A 17,257-nucleotide genomic window follows, 5' to 3' on the forward strand; every position below is an offset into this window, starting at 1 on the left:
AGAAAATTGCAGTGTTACTTAGGATGTGGTGGTTACTGGTTTGTCTTAAAAGAGTGTTCTAATCTTCTGGCTTCAGGAGCACGTCGCTCCCCTGCCTCCTAGCTTCCTACTTGGTAGAGGCAATGGGATCCTTATCATTGACAGTTTGGAGTAGCGGCATGGATGCACCACTGGTCTGAATGCTTTCATAATGTTTGCAGAGGCAGCATTACCTCTGCAGCATGGAAGAAGCACCTAAAGCTGGCCAGATCCAGTGTGGCTCCTGCAGAATCTAAATCATAGAGTCTGCAAGCGGCATGTCTTTGCCTGAGTAAGCAGCCAATGTGAAACTGCAAGGTGGCCAGTATCAAAGGGCAGCACACCATAAAATTAAAAATCCATTTTTGAGAATGGAAGGATGTTTATCCATCAAGGTGTTATGTACTTCATGGACAACCTCTTTTGAAATTACATATCCCCCTTGTAATATAAAAATATCAAATACTTCCCACATTAGCACCATTCCAAACATTTCAAAGGCGAGTCTCCTGGGACATGAGAATATTGTTATACCGTGTGAGTTCTACATCCATTCAGTGGTCGTTATAAAGCTGCTGCTTTTTCCCTACTTCCATTTGCTGAAATTTGGGAGGTGTGAGGGAAATGCTCTCTTTCTATGTCATTGCATCTCCAAATTAATAAGATCTGTTTTACAAGCGCTTGGGAATCAATACAGCACACACCATCTGTGGTGTTATGAAAGTTTCTGCTTTATTACAGCATGTGACCAGTTTATATAGTACCCCAAACAAAGAAATTACCATTCACCAATAAGAGCTGCAGGGGTGTGTGCAGAAACGTGAAACTACCCCACCCTCAGTGTTAGCTGAGCCCTATGACATCATTCAGTTATAAGACAAGATTGTTTCTATAAGAACAAAATGGCTTGTATTTTCTCACAGAAGGTATAGCACAGCTGCTGATTGACTGCACTATTCATGTGGCACAACAATATAAGGCTAGCCCAGGGGGACCCGGCAATAACATCTGTAATTTTTATTTTACAAGGAGGATTTAATTTAAAAAGGGATTGTCTAGATAGTGAAAATTGACACTTCTGTATAAAGGATTTTCATTTTCCCATACAATTCATTGAAAAACATAAAACAAAATTCCAGGTGGAATGAAATGGTGACATTTTTGCAATTTCGTTTTTTGGAATATGTTTTTATGGCGTCTTTTTGTTTGGAAACAATTACCTGGCAACATGATCCTCCAATTACATGGATAACAAACTCGCATAGATTGTTTTTAAGTGACAAAAAAAAATCAAAAGTCTGTAAAAGCAATTTGGTTTGTGTCATCATTTTCCAATATCCGTAAGTTTTTTATTTTTCCGTCTGTGTGAGGCCTTGTTTTTTTGCGTGGCAATATGACATTTCCACATTTCCATTTGTAATATTTTGGGGTATATAAGACATTGTAGCTGATTGGTGCATGCACCTATGACAGTTAGCTGGCAGCTCCCAGTAGGAAATAAGTTAATCCCAATTTTCACTAACATGGTTAGGCAAAATTGTAACACTATCTGTAGATTAAAGGGGTACTTCGGAGAGATAAAAATTATTCCACAGTATATGTCCTCATTAGAGATGAGCGAACCGGTCCCGGTTCGGCTCGAGGTCGGTTCGCCGAACGGAGGTCCCGTTCGAGTTCGGCTCGTCGAACGTTCGACGAACCGAACTCGAACTGCATAGGAAACAATGGCAGGCAATCACAAACACAGAAAAACACCTAGAAAACACCCTCAAAGGTGTCCAAAAGGTGACAAACAACTCACAACACAACACAAACACATGGGAAAGTGACAAGGACATATACTCATGCGAAAACAAAACAGCTGGACAAGGAAAAAGAGGAGGACACACAGATATATAAGTATATGCAAGGAAACATCGATTCCATTATTGTGCAACTTGAGCCCTGCTCATTTTAGGCTTCCAATCTGGATAAATTGCCTGAGCTCGCCACGTACGCCTTGGGGATCTTGTCATGTCCTGCAGCCAGCGTTCTCTCGGAACCTGTCTTCAGTGCTGCTGGGGGTCTGCTGGCAGATAAGCACACGCATCTGTCCACTGACAATGTGGACATGGCTCTCAGAGGACTTTTCTTCCCCTGGGTCAGCCAGGGGAGGCGAAAGGCACGCGTATTTTTGAGAGTGCTTCATGCAAAGCATCTTTTTCATCTTGAAAATTGGGGTCAACTGATGCCAGTCAAGTGGGGTGTGTGTGGCCCAGTTAGTGGAAACGAGGGAGACTGTGGTTGGAGTCCCCTCGCTGTGTTTCTAAAAGAACCAAGATGAACAAGTCATGGCTCTCAGAGGACTTTTCTTCCCCTGGGTCAGCCAGGGGACGGGAAAGGCACGCGTATTTTTGAGAGTGCTTCATGCAAAGCATCTTTTTCATCTTGAAAATGGGGGTCAACTGATGCCAGTCAAGTGGGGTGTGTGTGGCCCAATTAGTGGAAACGAGGGAGACTGTGGTTGGAGTCCCCTCGCTGTGTTTCTAAAAGAACCAAGATGAACAAGTCATGGCTCTCAGAGGACTTTTCTTCCCCTGGGTCAGCCAGGGGACGGGAAAGGCACGCGTATTTTTGAGAGTGCTTCATGCAAAGCATCTTTTTCATCTTGAAAATGGGGGTCAACTGATGCCAGTCAAGTGGGGTGTGTGTGGCCCAATTAGTGGAAACGAGGGAGACTGTGGTTGGAGTCCCCTCGCTGTGTTTCTAAAAGAACCAAGATGAACAAGTCATGGCTCTCAGAGGACTTTTCTTCCCCTGGGTCAGCCAGGGGACGGGAAAGGCACGCGTATTTTTGAGAGTGCTTCATGCAAAGCATCTTTTTCATCTTGAAAATGGGGGTCAACTGATGCCAGTCAAGTGGGGTGTGTGTGGCCCAGTTAGTGGAAACGAGGGAGACTGTGGTTGGAGTCCCCTCGCTGTGTTTCTAAAAGAACCAAGATGAACAAGTCATGGCTCTCAGAGGACTTTTCTTCCCCTGGGTCAGCCAGGGGACGGGAAAGGCACGCGTATTTTTGAGAGTGCTTCATGCAAAGCATCTTTTTCATCTTGAAAATGGGGGTCAACTGATGCCAGTCAAGTGGGGTGTGTGTGGCCCAATTAGTGGAAACGAGGGAGACTGTGGTTGGAGTCCCCTCGCTGTGTTTCTAAAAGAACCAAGATGAACAAGTCATGGCTCTCAGAGGACTTTTCTTCCCCCGGGTCAGCCAGGGGACGGGAAAGGCACGCGTATTTTTGAGAGTGCTTCATGCAAAGCATCTTTTTCATCTTGAAAATGGGGGTCAACTGATGCCAGTCAAGTGGGGTGTGTGTGGCCCAGTTAGTGGAAACGAGGGAGACTGTGGTTGGAGTCCCCTCGCTGTGTTTCTAAAAGAACCAAGATGAACAAGTCATGGCTCTCAGAGGACTTTTCTTCCCCTGGGTCAGCCAGGGGACGGGAAAGGCACGCGTATTTTTGAGAGTGCTTCATGCAAAGCATCTTTTTCATCTAAAAAATGGGGGTCAACTGATGCCAGTCAAGTGGGGTGTGTGTGGCCCAATTAGTGGAAACGAGGGAGACTGTGGTTGGAGTCCCCTCGCTGTGTTTCTAAAAGAACCAAGATGAACAAGTCATGGCTCTCAGAGGACTTTTCTTCCCCTGGGTCAGCCAGGGGACGGGAAAGGCACGCGTATTTTTGAGAGTGCTTCATGCAAAGCATCTTTTTCATCTTGAAAATGGGGGTCAACTGATGCCAGTCAAGTGGGGTGTGTGTGGCCCAATTAGTGGAAACGAGGGAGACTGTGGTTGCAGTCCCCTCGCTGTGTTTCTAAAAGAACCAAGATGAACAAGTCATGGCTCTCAGAGGACTTTTCTTCCCCTGGGTCAGCCAGGGGACGGGAAAGGCACGCGTATTTTTGAGAGTGCTTCATGCAAAGCATCTTTTTCATCTTGAAAATGGGGGTCAACTGATGCCAGTCAAGTGGGGTGTGTGTGGCCCAATTAGTGGAAACGAGGGAGACTGTGGTTGGAGTCCCCTCGCTGTGTTTCTAAAAGAACCAAGATGAACAAGTCATGGCTCTCAGAGGACTTTTCTTCCCCTGGGTCAGCCAGGGGACGGGAAAGGCACGCGTATTTTTGAGAGTGCTTCATGCAAAGCATCTTTTTCATCTTGAAAATGGGGGTCAACTGATGCCAGTCAAGTGGGGTGTGTGTGGCCCAGTTAGTGGAAACGAGGGAGACTGTGGTTGGAGTCCCCTCGCTGTGTTTCTAAAAGAACCAAGATGAACAAGTCATGGCTCTCAGAGGACTTTTCTTCCCCTGGGTCAGCCAGGGGACGGGAAAGGCACGCGTATTTTTGAGAGTGCTTCATGCAAAGCATCTTTTTCATCTTGAAAATTGGCTCAACTGATGCCAGTCAAGTGGGGTGTGTGTGGCCCAGTTAGTGGAAACGAGGGAGACTGTGGTTGGAGTCCCCTCGCTGTGTTTCTAAAAGAACCAAGATGAGCAAGTCATGGCTCTCAGAGGACTTTTCTTCCCCTGGGTCAGCCAAGGGACGGGAAAGGCACGCGTATTTTTGAGAGTGCTTCATGCAAAGCATCTTTTTCATCTTGAAAATTGGCTCAACTGATGCCAGTCAAGTGGGGTGTGTGTGGCCCAGTTAGTGGAAACGAGGGAGACTGTGGTTGGAGTCCCCTCGCTGTGTTTCTAAAAGAACCAAGATGAACAAGTCATGGCTCTCAGAGGACTTTTCTTCCCCTGGGTCAGCCAAGGGACGGGAAAGGCACGCGTATTTTTGAGAGTGCTTCATGCAAAGCATCTTTTTCATCTTGAAAATTGGCTCAACTGATGCCAGTCAAGTGGGGTGTGTGTGGCCCAGTTACTGGAAACGAGGGAGACTGTGGTTGGAGTCCCCTCGCTGTGTTTCTAAAAGAACCAATATGAACAAGTCATGGCTCTCAGAGGACTTTTCTTCCCCTGGGTCAGCCAGGGGACGGGAAAGGCACGCGTATTTTTGAGAGTGCTTCATGCAAAGCATCTTTTTCATCTTGAAAATTGGCTCAACTGATGCCAGTCAAGTGGGGTGTGTGTAGCCCAGTTAGTGGAAACGAGGGAGACTGTGGTTGGAGTCCCCTCGCTGTGTTTTACATGCTTTTAGAAGGGCATGACATGGCTTGGAGGTTGACTTTCAGCATCTGCAAACTGTTGGCTACCAAAATGCTGCCTTTCCAACACCTGTGGTTATAGACAATGAGGAACATACTGATGAAGATGAGACGCAGATACCCGATTGGGATGACAACTTAAATATTCGGTCAGGGCAAGAAGAGGCTCGGTCTGAGGGGGAGGGGAGTGCAAACACAACAATTGATGATGAAGTTCTAGATCCCACCTACTGTCAACCCACAGTCAGACACTCGAGGAGGTCAACAGAGGCGGTGGAGGAGGATGCAACCGACGACGCCTTCCTGGAGTTGGAGCACTGGTAGCACGTCTACAACTGCATCCTCAGCCACCACTCTGCCTCTGAGCATTATTCGTGGTGGATCAACAGGTCGCATGGCCTCTAAGCCTTGCCTAGCCTGGTCCTTTTTTGACATAGAAAAAGATCGCCCAAATTATGTGATCTGTAAAATTTGTCATGGTTCTCTTAGTAGAGGTCAAAACCTCAGCAGTTTGACAACTTCTTCCATGAATCGTCACATGAATAAAAATCATATGGCCCGGTGGGAAGCTCACCGTGCTGCAATGCGGCCTAGCGGAGCGAACCATCCACCGCCTGCCCCTTCCAGTGCATCCGCGCGCTCGTCATCTTCTAGGACTGTGGGGACAGCTGTCACACCTGTTTTTCCACCCACAACTTCCACCACTGTAACCGCAACAGGCAGTTTGCTTGGTAGGTCGTCAGTTGGTTTGGAAGGGGAAACAAGTGAGTGTGTACAGCTCTCTCCGACATCGATAGCACCAACGTTGGATGAAGGCAACATCATGTCTCCGCCTGCACTTTCCTCACAAACCTGCATTTTTCCAGGGACACCCTACTCAACACCGTCTACACACAGCAGCCAGATCTCTGTCCCTCAGATGTGGTCAAATAAAAGGCCACTTCCTGCGACCCACGACAAAGCTAAGAGGTTGACTCTATCCCTCTGTAAGCTGTTGGCTACCGAAATGCTGCCTTTCCGCCTAGTGGACACACAGGATTTTAGAGACCTTATGTCTGTCGCTGTGATCCAGTACAAGATGCCCAATCACCACTGCTTCTCCAAGAAAAGCATGCCCGCGCTACACCAGCATGTCGCACACAACATCACCACTTCCTTGAGAAACTCTGTGTGCGACAGGGTGCATTTCAACACAGATACTTGGACCAGTAAGCATAGACAGGGTCATTACATGTCACTGACTGGGCTCTGGCAAACTATGGTGAGAGATGGAGAAGGGTCTGCTGTACAAGTCTTGCCGTCCCCACGAGTTGTTTCAATCCTTCTTCTGTATGTAGAAGTTAATACACTGCTTCTGCCTCTTCAACCTCGTGTGGGTCCTCCACCTTGGCGCAAACCCTGTGTGGTCAGGCCACCCTTCCTTGTAACTGCGCACAAGGACTACCACACACCTCCTTACTATGCTGGCAGCAGAGCTCAATGCCATCAGGTGGTCAAAGTTTTACTTTGAAATGAATGGGAAATGTGAGTCACACCGCTGAGAAGTTGTGGACGGTTAGCTATGGATACCGAGTTTCATCAATGGTTGTCTCCACTCAACCAGCAGCCAGGGAAGGCCGGGTGCGACAATGATGAAAACATGGGTGCGGCCCTTCGCTGTGACAATGTGACACACATGGCTTGTGTGGTTCACGTGTTGAACCTGGTTGTAGCTATGTCTGGCAGTGGTCTGCAGACAGGATGGGCATAAAAAAGGGTGTGGTGTCTTCCCATTGGTTGTAGCTGAATGATGGTATTTCATCTGTGAGATACCCACCAGCTACATTCAGCCAGAGATTCTGCATCTGTCAAGGTAATGCAGCCCAGTGGGTGAGCATAACCTGCGTCCACCTGCGCCGCTGGCATCGACTCCTCTCCCATCATCAGCACTATTCATGAAAGGAACACGTTGTCACCTGGCGACCGGAGTACAAATTGACGGAGCGGACTCCGTTGGTGACTTAACAGCCGTGTGCGGCAATGATGCAAACCTGGCTGCGGGCCATCGTCAGGGCAATGTGACACACGTGCCTTGTATGGCTCACGTGTTGAACCTAATTCTCCAGCAATTTTTAAAACACCATCACGGCCTACATGGCCTTGTGCAGCGTGCACGCTCGCTATGTGCTCACTTCCATCGTGCGCACACAGCAGCTCAACAACTTTCGTCGCTACAGAAGTCTTTAGGTCTGGTGGTTAAACGCCTGAAATGCGATGTGCCCACACGCAGGAATTTGAATCTGCACATGTTGCAGCGTTTGTGGCAGCACCGCCGAACCCAGCTGCAATACGTTATGACATATAGCCTGGGATAACTTGATCCAGAGGTGGTGCAGATCACGCTGCTGGAGTGGTGTCAGATCAAGGACCTATGCACCCTGCTACACAGTTTACAAATGTCGACGAAGATGTTTAGCACTGGCAATGTCATTCTCAGCGTGACAATTCTGGTCATCTACATGATGGAGCGCACTGTAATTATTATTCGGAGTCAGGTGTTGGGACAAGAGGAAGGGGAGGAAGTACAGGAGGAGTCATATGCGGAAGGGATAACAAGATCTACGAGGTCCAGATGGTCAGCGGCACCTATGCGGCAGTCATGGTGAGGGAGAGGGATTAACAAGGGCGCATGGTATCAGCAAAAAGTGTTGAGGAAGGTGCAGGAGCCCATGAAGAAATGGAGGACGAACTGGCGATGGGCATGGAAGACTCAGCAGATGAGTGAGAGCTTGCTCACATTTCGGTTGTGCGAGGTTGTGGGGAGAGGGCAGAGGAAGGAGGCACGATTCTCACCTCTCTGCCACCAACACACCAAGGACTTGGTCCTCCTGGATGCACAAGACACATGAGCGGCTTCTTGCTGCACTACCTACAACATGACCCTCGGATTGTACGAATTCAAAGTAATCCAGAATACTGGGTTGCCACACTGTTACATCCCCGGTACAAGACAAAATTTGGCAAAATAATTCCTGCCATAGAAATGGACGCACGTATACAGGAGTATCTGCAGAATGTGGTACGCAATCTTAGATCTACTTTTCCACTAAACACCAGTGCTGCACAGAGTGAATCTCAACGCTTTGTCGTGGATATGAGGAAATGGTCTTTTACTTGTCCACATCGGAGGGACCGAGGGATGGCTGCTGTGCTGAGATGGCGTTGAGTACGGTGTCCCTGCAGAGTTGCACTTTTGGTCATATACCAAAATGAGTTGAAAAAGGACAGATGCTGGTGGAAAGGGGAACAGGTGTGTTGGAAAGGGGAAAAAAGTTTTGGTCCGTGGATTTGGTGGTTAAGCAACAGTAACATTTGCTGAAGAAACACCATCTGTTACAGTGGGACTGGCAGATTTGGATAAAGTGGTATATACTATGTTACCGCTATATAACGAAAATTAATAAGAAAAGAAAGAGAAAGGTATATATCCCCATCAGCAGTCAGTGTCCACCGTGCTCCCAGTTGGAAAAGGAGAGGTTGGCAACTGGAAGGTTTGGTGGAGGATACAGAGCTGTGTGGCTATGAAACTAATAGTAGCCTGAACCGAGTTAGACGCCATTCAGATCTGGAGACTGTGAGCCCTGTTAGCGTCACAGGGTCCACATGCCCACCCAGCCCAGGAACTCCCTGTTAACAACACAGGGGCCATTGAGTACGCTGACCGTGTGCGTAGGGGCACACCTGTGGACAGCAGGCGCATCAGCAGCAGCAGGCCTGTTAATGCCACTGGGCTGCACAAGCAGGACTGGTAGGACAGGAGCTGGTCTTAACCGTTCTGCGTTACCAACTGTGGTGGTGGCCTGCATCGACACCCTATCCCTGCCTACCTCTGGCCTAAAGCCGCAATGGGTTCAACACATGGAGGTGTGCTCTTTCGGAGCATAATAGAAGACTGCGCACCTCCTTGTTGGCTCCAGCCCCTTTTATAACCTGGGTCCGCCCCAAACCAGGGTGAACCACAATGCACCTCCTGGAGACAAAAGTAGAGTGACACGTCATGAGTGGCATAACTAGCGTCCTATTTGGAACCGCAACTTCAATGATGACCTCATGGCTGCCATGACCCAAACACCTCACCAGTCATCGTCTGACCATCAATAATGCGGTGAAAAGTCATAGGGGTGGGCCTCTGCAAGCCATTTGGGAGGACACCTGATGCCCTGTGGTCTATATGTGCCCCCCCACATCAGGGGCAGGGCCAAAGAGTTCATTACCGGACCTAGTCTCTGATGCAGTAAGTGCCTGAGCATGCTCAGTAGCATGAAATACAGTCTCTGAAAAAAGACTATCAGCTTTAGCATGGTGTCTAGGCACAAAACAGGACTTAGACCCGGCACGGAATGCAAGCACCTGTGCAAAGAGGCTTTTCACACTTAGTGTGGGAGCATGCGCTGTATCCCGAAATGAAGACTTAGCGTCAGGAATAACACAGTCAGGCTGAGCATACTCACTAGGCGAAACACTGTAATTAGGCTGCAGCTGGGGTAAATCGGCACACGCATGCGCACTAGCTGCCTCTCCACACTTAGACGTGGAGGGGAAATTGCTCTTGGAGATGCTGTCTATGAACAGAAGGAAAAGCTAAAGGAAGCCTGACTTTCTATCCCTCCGAATTATCAAATGCAGCAATGAATTCCATGAGTTTGCTATAACATTAGCGTAGCAAAATGTGCATGAGGGTGTCATGTAGAGGTGCTAGAAATAGCTTGTCACCAGTGGGGCACTAATGGAATACAACAGCCAGTTCTATGATGCCACTAAATGGCAGTATTTTTTGCTATCATTATAGCTTATTAAAAACAGAGCAGGAGGGTGTCATGCACAGGTGCTAGAAATAACTTGGCACCAATGGGGCACTAATGGAATACAACAGCCAGTTCTATGATGCCACTAAATGGCAGTATTTTTTTCCTATCATTATAGCTTATTAAAAACAGAGCAGGAGGGTGTCATGCAGAGGTGCTGCACATAGATTTGCACTAGTGTGACTAGACAAAAGTCCAATAGCCACGTTTAGGATGCCACTAGGTACACTGAGTGTTTGCTAGCATAATGGCTTAGTTAAAAAGAGTTGGAGTGTGCAATGCAGGCAGACGTGCTGCAAATATCTTTACAATAGTGTGAATAGACAAAAGTACAATAGCCACGTTTAGGATGCCACTAGGTACACTGACTGTTTGCTAGTATAATGGCTTAGTTAAAAAAAGTTGGAGTGTGCAATGCAGGCAGACGTGCTGCAAATATCTTTACAATAGTGTGAATAGACAAAAGTACAATAGCCACTTCTTGTATGCCACTAGGTACACTGACTGTTTGCTAGCATAATGGCTTAGTTAAAAAGAGTTTGAGTGTGCAATGCAGGCAGACGTGCTGCAAATATCTTTACAATAGTGTGACTAGACAAAAGTCCAATAGCCACGTTTAGGATGCCACTAGGTACACTGACTGTTTGCTAGTATAATGGCTTAGTTAAAAAGAGTTGGAGTGTGCAATGCAGGCAGACGTGATGCAAATATCTTTGCAATAGTGTGACTAGACAAAAGTACAATAGCCACGTTTAGGATGCCACTAGGTACACTGACTGTTTGCTAGTATAATGGCTTAGTTAAAAAGAGTTGGAGTGTGCAATGCAGGCAGACGTGATGCAAATATCTTTGCACTAGTGTGACTAGACAAAAGTCCAATAGCCACGTTTAGGATGCCACTAGGTACACTGACTGTTTGCTAGTATAATGGCTTAGTTAAAAAGAGTTGGAGTGTGCAATGCAGGCAGACGTGATGCAAATATCTTTGCAATAGTGTGAATAGACAAAAGTACAATAGCCACTTCTTGTATGCCACTAGTTACACTGACTGTTTGCTAGTATAATGGCTTAGTTAAAAAGAGTTGGAGTGTGCAATGCAGGCAGACGTGCTGCAAATATCTTTACAATAGTGTGACTAGACAAAAGTCCAATAGCCACGTTTAGGATGCCACTAGGTACACTGACTGTTTGCTAGTATAATGGCTTAGTTAAAAAGAGTTGGAGTGTGCAATGCAGGCAGACGTGATGCAAATATCTTTGCAATAGTGTGACTAGACAAAAGTCCAATAGCCACGTTTAGGATGCCACTAGGTACACTGAGTGTTTGCTAGTATAATGGCTTAGTTAAAAAGAGTTGGAGTGTGCAATGCAGGCAGACGTGCTGCAAATATCTTTGCACTACTGTGACTACACAAAAGTCCAATAGCCACGTTTAGGATGCCACTAGGTACACTGACTGTTTGCTAGTATAATGGCTTAGTTAAAAAGAGTTGGAGTGTGCAATGCAGGCAGACGTGATGCAAATATCTTTGCAATAGTGTGACTAGACAAAAGTCCAATAGCCACGTTTAGGATGCCACTAGGTACACTGAGTGTTTGCTAGTATAATGGCTTAGTTAAAAAGAGTTGGAGTGTGCAATGCAGGCAGACGTGCTCTGCAAATGTCTTTGCACTAGTGGGACTATAGCAAAGTCCAATAGCCACGTTTAGGATGCCACTAGGTACACTGAGTGTTTGCTAGTATAATGGCTTAGTTATAATGAGTTGGAGTGTGCAGAGGACAGGAGGGTACAGTGCCAGGATTGTGGGGCTCTGGGTAGAGGAATGGAAGCCTGCCTTTCTATTCCCTCCTAATGGTGAAATGCAGTGATGAAATCCCTGACCTTGGCTACACAGACGCTGTCTCTGTTTTCAGGACCTGTCACCTATGGCTCTCTGACCCTGCCGGTTTGAGCCCTTAAATGGACTGATAGAAAGTGCTCTCCCTAAGCTGTCTAACGCTGTGTATGGAGCGCATACAGCTGTATCGGCGATAGGACTCAGGAGGACGGAGCTGCGACAGTGATGTCTGACACCAAAGACGCAGAAGAGATAATGGCGTCCTGGAGGAAAATGTCCGGTTTTATAATGCAGGGACATGTGACATGGACATCCTATCACACATGCCGTTGCTTCTCTGGCTAAAAGTCCACTTAGCTGTGTGTGTGTCTGGGATTGGCTGACATGCTGGCCCGCCCCACTACACGCGCGCGCTTTGGGAAGGAAGACAAGGAAAAAAAAAAAAAATGGCGATCGCCATTATAGAAACAGCAGTGATCTGAAGGGGCTGTTCACGCACACTATACACTGAAATGTCATAATAGTGTGATTCACAGAGTGACTTACACTATTACAGCGGAAACCAAGCTAGGAATTAGCTGTTTTTTTGCTGCTAGAACCGTTCTCGAACGTTTCTAGAACTATCGAGCTTTTGCAAAAAGCTCGAGTTCTAGTTCGATCTAGAACAGGCCCCAAAATCACTCGAGCCTAGAACTGGAGAACCTCGAACCACGAACCGCGCTCAACTCTAGTCCTCATAAACTATAAAGATGAAATGCCCAGTGCAGTTCTATTATCTTTAGAATATCTGTAATTTAATGTGACAGGAGCTGCTCCTTCTCCTCCCACTCCCCTCTTGGACATTTTATCACACATCAGCGGATGTGCTGCCTGCTTTTAGTAACAGCCAGTCTCTTGATAATAGCTACTCCTGTTCAAGAACAGGGGGTGTAACGAAGCAGAGAAGCACATATTATCTGGGAACTGACTGTTACTGCGATAGCAGCAGGGAGCAGGCCCCCTGATGCATGATGTAATGTCCCAGAAGGGAGGGGGAGCAAAAAGAGCAGCTGCTGTAACACTGAATTACTTATTATTGTAAGGATAATAGCACTGCACTGGGCATTTAATCTTTATAACTTATAAGGACATGGACCATGAAATATTTTTTTTATCTCCCTCAAATATCCCGTTAACTCCATATTTGCAGGTAGATAGCATTTTACATGGTGAAAAGTTTCCTTTAAATAGCTTGGCATGATATGGCAGTGGACTTATGCACTTTGATCAAAATATAAACTAAGAATTTCATGTTTATTTGCCCTTTGTGCTTAGCAACTTTATAACTTTATATAATATTGTACAGCCCAAGCCTTTTCCGCTATAGTTCAAAAATATGTAATAAAATGCCAGAAACATATTGATTAGTTGCCAAATCTTCTGTCACCCCAATACTATTGCTTGCTTGCCCCCCCTTTCTTAGTGTTTATATGCAAGCAGCAGCAATGATGTGCTAGCATGTGACCTCTGCGACCGATTGACCACCGTAGTTATGTCCTACTCTTTCTAGTGGGCCAGTAGAGAGGTGTGATGTGTTTTTGTATATCTTTGCTCTACATCAGGGTCCTTAAAGCCTGCTTTACATGTTACGAGTTAGCATACGATATCGTATGCGATCGTAACCGCCCCCATCGTATGTGCGGCACGTTCAATTTGTTGAACGTGTCGCACAAACCAGTAACCCCCCGTCACACGTACTTACCCGTCCATACGACCACGATGTGGGCGGCGAACATGAGTGGGAGGGACGTTCGGCATCACATCGACGTCACGTGGCAGCCGGCCAATAGAAGCGGAGGGGCGGAGATGAGCGGGACGTAAACATCCGCCCACCTCCTTCCTTCCGCATTGCCAGCGGGAGCCAGGGGACGCAGGTAAGATCTGTTCATCGTTCCCGGGGTGTCACACACTGCAATGTGTGCTACCCCGGGTACGATGAACAACCTGACGTTCAATTTTTAGGAATTGAACGACGTGCATGCGATGAACGTTTTACCATTCAATCGCACGTAGCTGTTACATGCTACAATGTAACTTACGATGCCGGATGTGCGTCACTTACGACGTGACCCCGCCGACACATCGTAAGATATATTGTAGCATGTAAAGCGCCCTTAAGCCAATATACAGAATTTCTTGAAAATAATGCATGAAAAATTGACAATGTCAGTGGTTCACTGACAGTACATTCAATAAAGCTAGTATGGCTTCAGAATATTATCCATATATACTGTATATTCAACAGGACATCAAAGTGCTGGGAGCTATTATTTACGGCAATGACAATGAATGCATATTGATATCTTTTCCTTCCCACATGGCTGCGGATAATTAACTCTGGGTTGTGGTATTTGGATATTTTTGATTGAAAGTAGTCCCAATAGTCCCAAGGCAGAAAGGATCATCTGGCTAATGAGATGTCAAGAAAGTGTTGTATGTATCCCACCACTCAGAAAGTGTGGACTGGTTCCAGACAGATAATGGACAATGCGGAACAGATTCTGAAATGCCATATGCAAGCCTGGGAATTTAACACCGGTCCATTTGGCTTTGAGCTTAGAGATAGGACTCAGGTGTGTTTGAACATAAAAGGAAACTTCTAGACGTAACAAGTCCGCTGCCCATGAGAGAATGAAACAGACAATTTGCCACTTTCAATTACACGGTCTGTTCAAGGCATAATGATTCCTCCTCCTTTTGTACCGTTTCAAGCTTTATAAATGGATGCAGGCTGCCTATTCTATTCCATCCCTTTGTAAAATGTTCTGTATTACAGTTTAAGGAGGTTTCCTATCAAATCACTTTAGCCTTCTGGTCATTACGTGGTTAACTACAGTAGTTGCCCGTAATTGCACAAGTTTTAGCAAATTGGAAAAAAGAAATAAAAAAAGCTAACGTAATTATAATTAGCACTTTGGACTTTGGCTTTAAATTTTTTCAGATTTTTGCTAAAATCCAACATAGATTTTAAAAATAAAAAGTTGTTCATGGTCAGAATATTTTTGTTTTCCTTTTTATTTTCTAATACATTTTGTAATGTAACTTTTTTATTACTTTTATTGTAAACAGAGCCCTAGCCCTAGTTACCTAGAAAAGGTGTGTTAAAATATTTAATAATTCAATATAAGGCTAGGGTCAGATGAGCGGATTTTTTCTAATCCGAAGAAATTCGATCAATTATGCTCAGATTCGGAGTGTGCTCTGAGTGTGATCTGATTTTTTGGATGTAGCGAACATAGAAAAAAAATCTATTTTTTCTATTCTGTCAGTTCATGACGATTGACCGAGTGTGGTCTAATTTTATTTTACGGACCAATTGGCTGGCATGGCTGAGTTCGATCTCAAAGTCGCATATAATTCGGATATGCTGTGATTTTTTTCCTTAGACCAACCTGGTCCAAGGAATAAATAAGACTTGTGCACAACCCCATAATAAAACATTGATCCATGAATAAGACTTAGCGATATTTTGTCTGTCGAAACGCGTTGGATCATATTTCTTGTTTCTGTTGGATGCCATCTGTCATGAATTTTTAAAGAAAAAATAAAAAGGATTTTTTTTAACCTATTCCTGCCTGCCTGATAGGGATTTAATTCTTGTCTTGGATAAAATAACATTGGTATGAGTATAGAAACAAGAGCAGATCCAGCGCCTTAGCAGGGAGACTCAGGAAGTAAAACTCCAAACTTTATTAAGTCCAATAAAAAAAAATACAAAAGATATACACCACCTTGTGGGGGGACAGAAAAAAATGAATGACCCAAGGACAGAAGAAAATTCCTACATGTTTCGACCAGTGAAGGTCTTAATCATGGAATGTATAAGTGTGTTGCAATGTTTTGTATCATTGCACTAGAACCAAACATGCGCTGGTCTGAGCGGGCCCTTACAAGTGAGTGGAGAGGCAGATAACTGCAAAAGAGCACAGTGCAGTACATGTGACTTAATACTGTCTTCATGTATTAGTTCTCAACCTCTGTCATCTCAGCCGATGCAAAGCTCAGCAGTCGGGATGAGTTTGTGATTGATTGCTGCTCTCTGCACAGGTAGTGACCAAGATGATACAGCTCACTTACCTATACGGAGAGCTTTGTGCTGCTTATGTAAAGCCCAGCAGCCTTTGAAAATGTCATCTGAACTGCTGAGCTCTGCATAGGAAATGTCAACAGCACCTGAGATAAGAAAGCAGGCACTGGCTACTTTACTTATTCAGCTTTCTGGCCACTGGCGGCACTTACTGTGCTGTGTTCTGCTCAGCGGCATCCAGCATTGACAGTTTAAAGCAATCCCTCCCTTTTCCCAAAAAAACGGAGGAGGAGCATGGTTTTGCTGCCGTTACCAGCTACAGCAAGTAAAACTGATTTGGGTGTACAGTTAGGTCCAGAAATATTTGGACAGTGACACAAGTTTTGTTATTTTAGCTGTTTACAAAAACATGTTCAGAAATACAATTATATATATAATATGGGCTGAAAGTGCACACTCCCAGCTGCAATATGAGAGTTTTCATATCCAAATCGGAGAAAGGGTTTAGGAATCATAGCTCTGTAATGCATAGCCTCCTCTTTTTCAAGGGACCAAAAGTAATTGGACAAGGGACTCTAAGGGCTCCAATTAACTCTGAAGGCGTCTCCCTCATTAACCTGTAATCAATGTAGTTAAAAGGTCTGGGGTTGATTACAGGTGTGTGGTTTTGCATTTGGAAGCTGTTGCTGTGACCAGACAACATGCGGTCTAAGGAACTCTCAATTGAGGTGAAGCAGAACATCCTGAGGCTGAAAAAAAAGAAAAAATCCATCAGAGAGATAGCAGACATGCTTGGAGTAGCAAAATCAACAGTCGGGTACATTCTGAGAAAAAAGGAATTGACCGGTGAGCTTGGGAACTCAAAAAGGCCTGGGCGTCCACGGATGACAACAGTGGTGGATGATCGCCGCATACTTTCTTTGGTGAAGAAGAACCCGTTCACAACATCAACTGAAGTCCAGAACACTCTCAGTGAAGTAGGTGTATCTGTCTCTAAGTCAACAGTAAAGAGAAGACTCCATGAAAGTAAATACAAAGGGTTCACATCTAGATGCAAACCATTCATCAATTCCAAAAATAGACAGGCCAGAGTTAAATTTGCTGAAAAACACCTCATGAAGCCAGCTCAGTTCTGGAAAAGTATTCTATGGACAGATGAGACAAAGATCAACCTGTACCAGAATGATGGGAAGAAAAAAGTTCGGAGAAGAAAGGGAACGGCACATGATCCAAGGCACACCACATCCTCTGTAAAACATGGTGGAGGCAACGTGATGGCATGGGCATGCATGGCTTTCAATGGCACTGG

This window comes from Anomaloglossus baeobatrachus, chromosome 1 (genome assembly GCF_048569485.1).
Source record: "Anomaloglossus baeobatrachus isolate aAnoBae1 chromosome 1, aAnoBae1.hap1, whole genome shotgun sequence".
In the NCBI taxonomy this organism is placed as follows: domain Eukaryota; kingdom Metazoa; phylum Chordata; class Amphibia; order Anura; family Aromobatidae; genus Anomaloglossus; species Anomaloglossus baeobatrachus.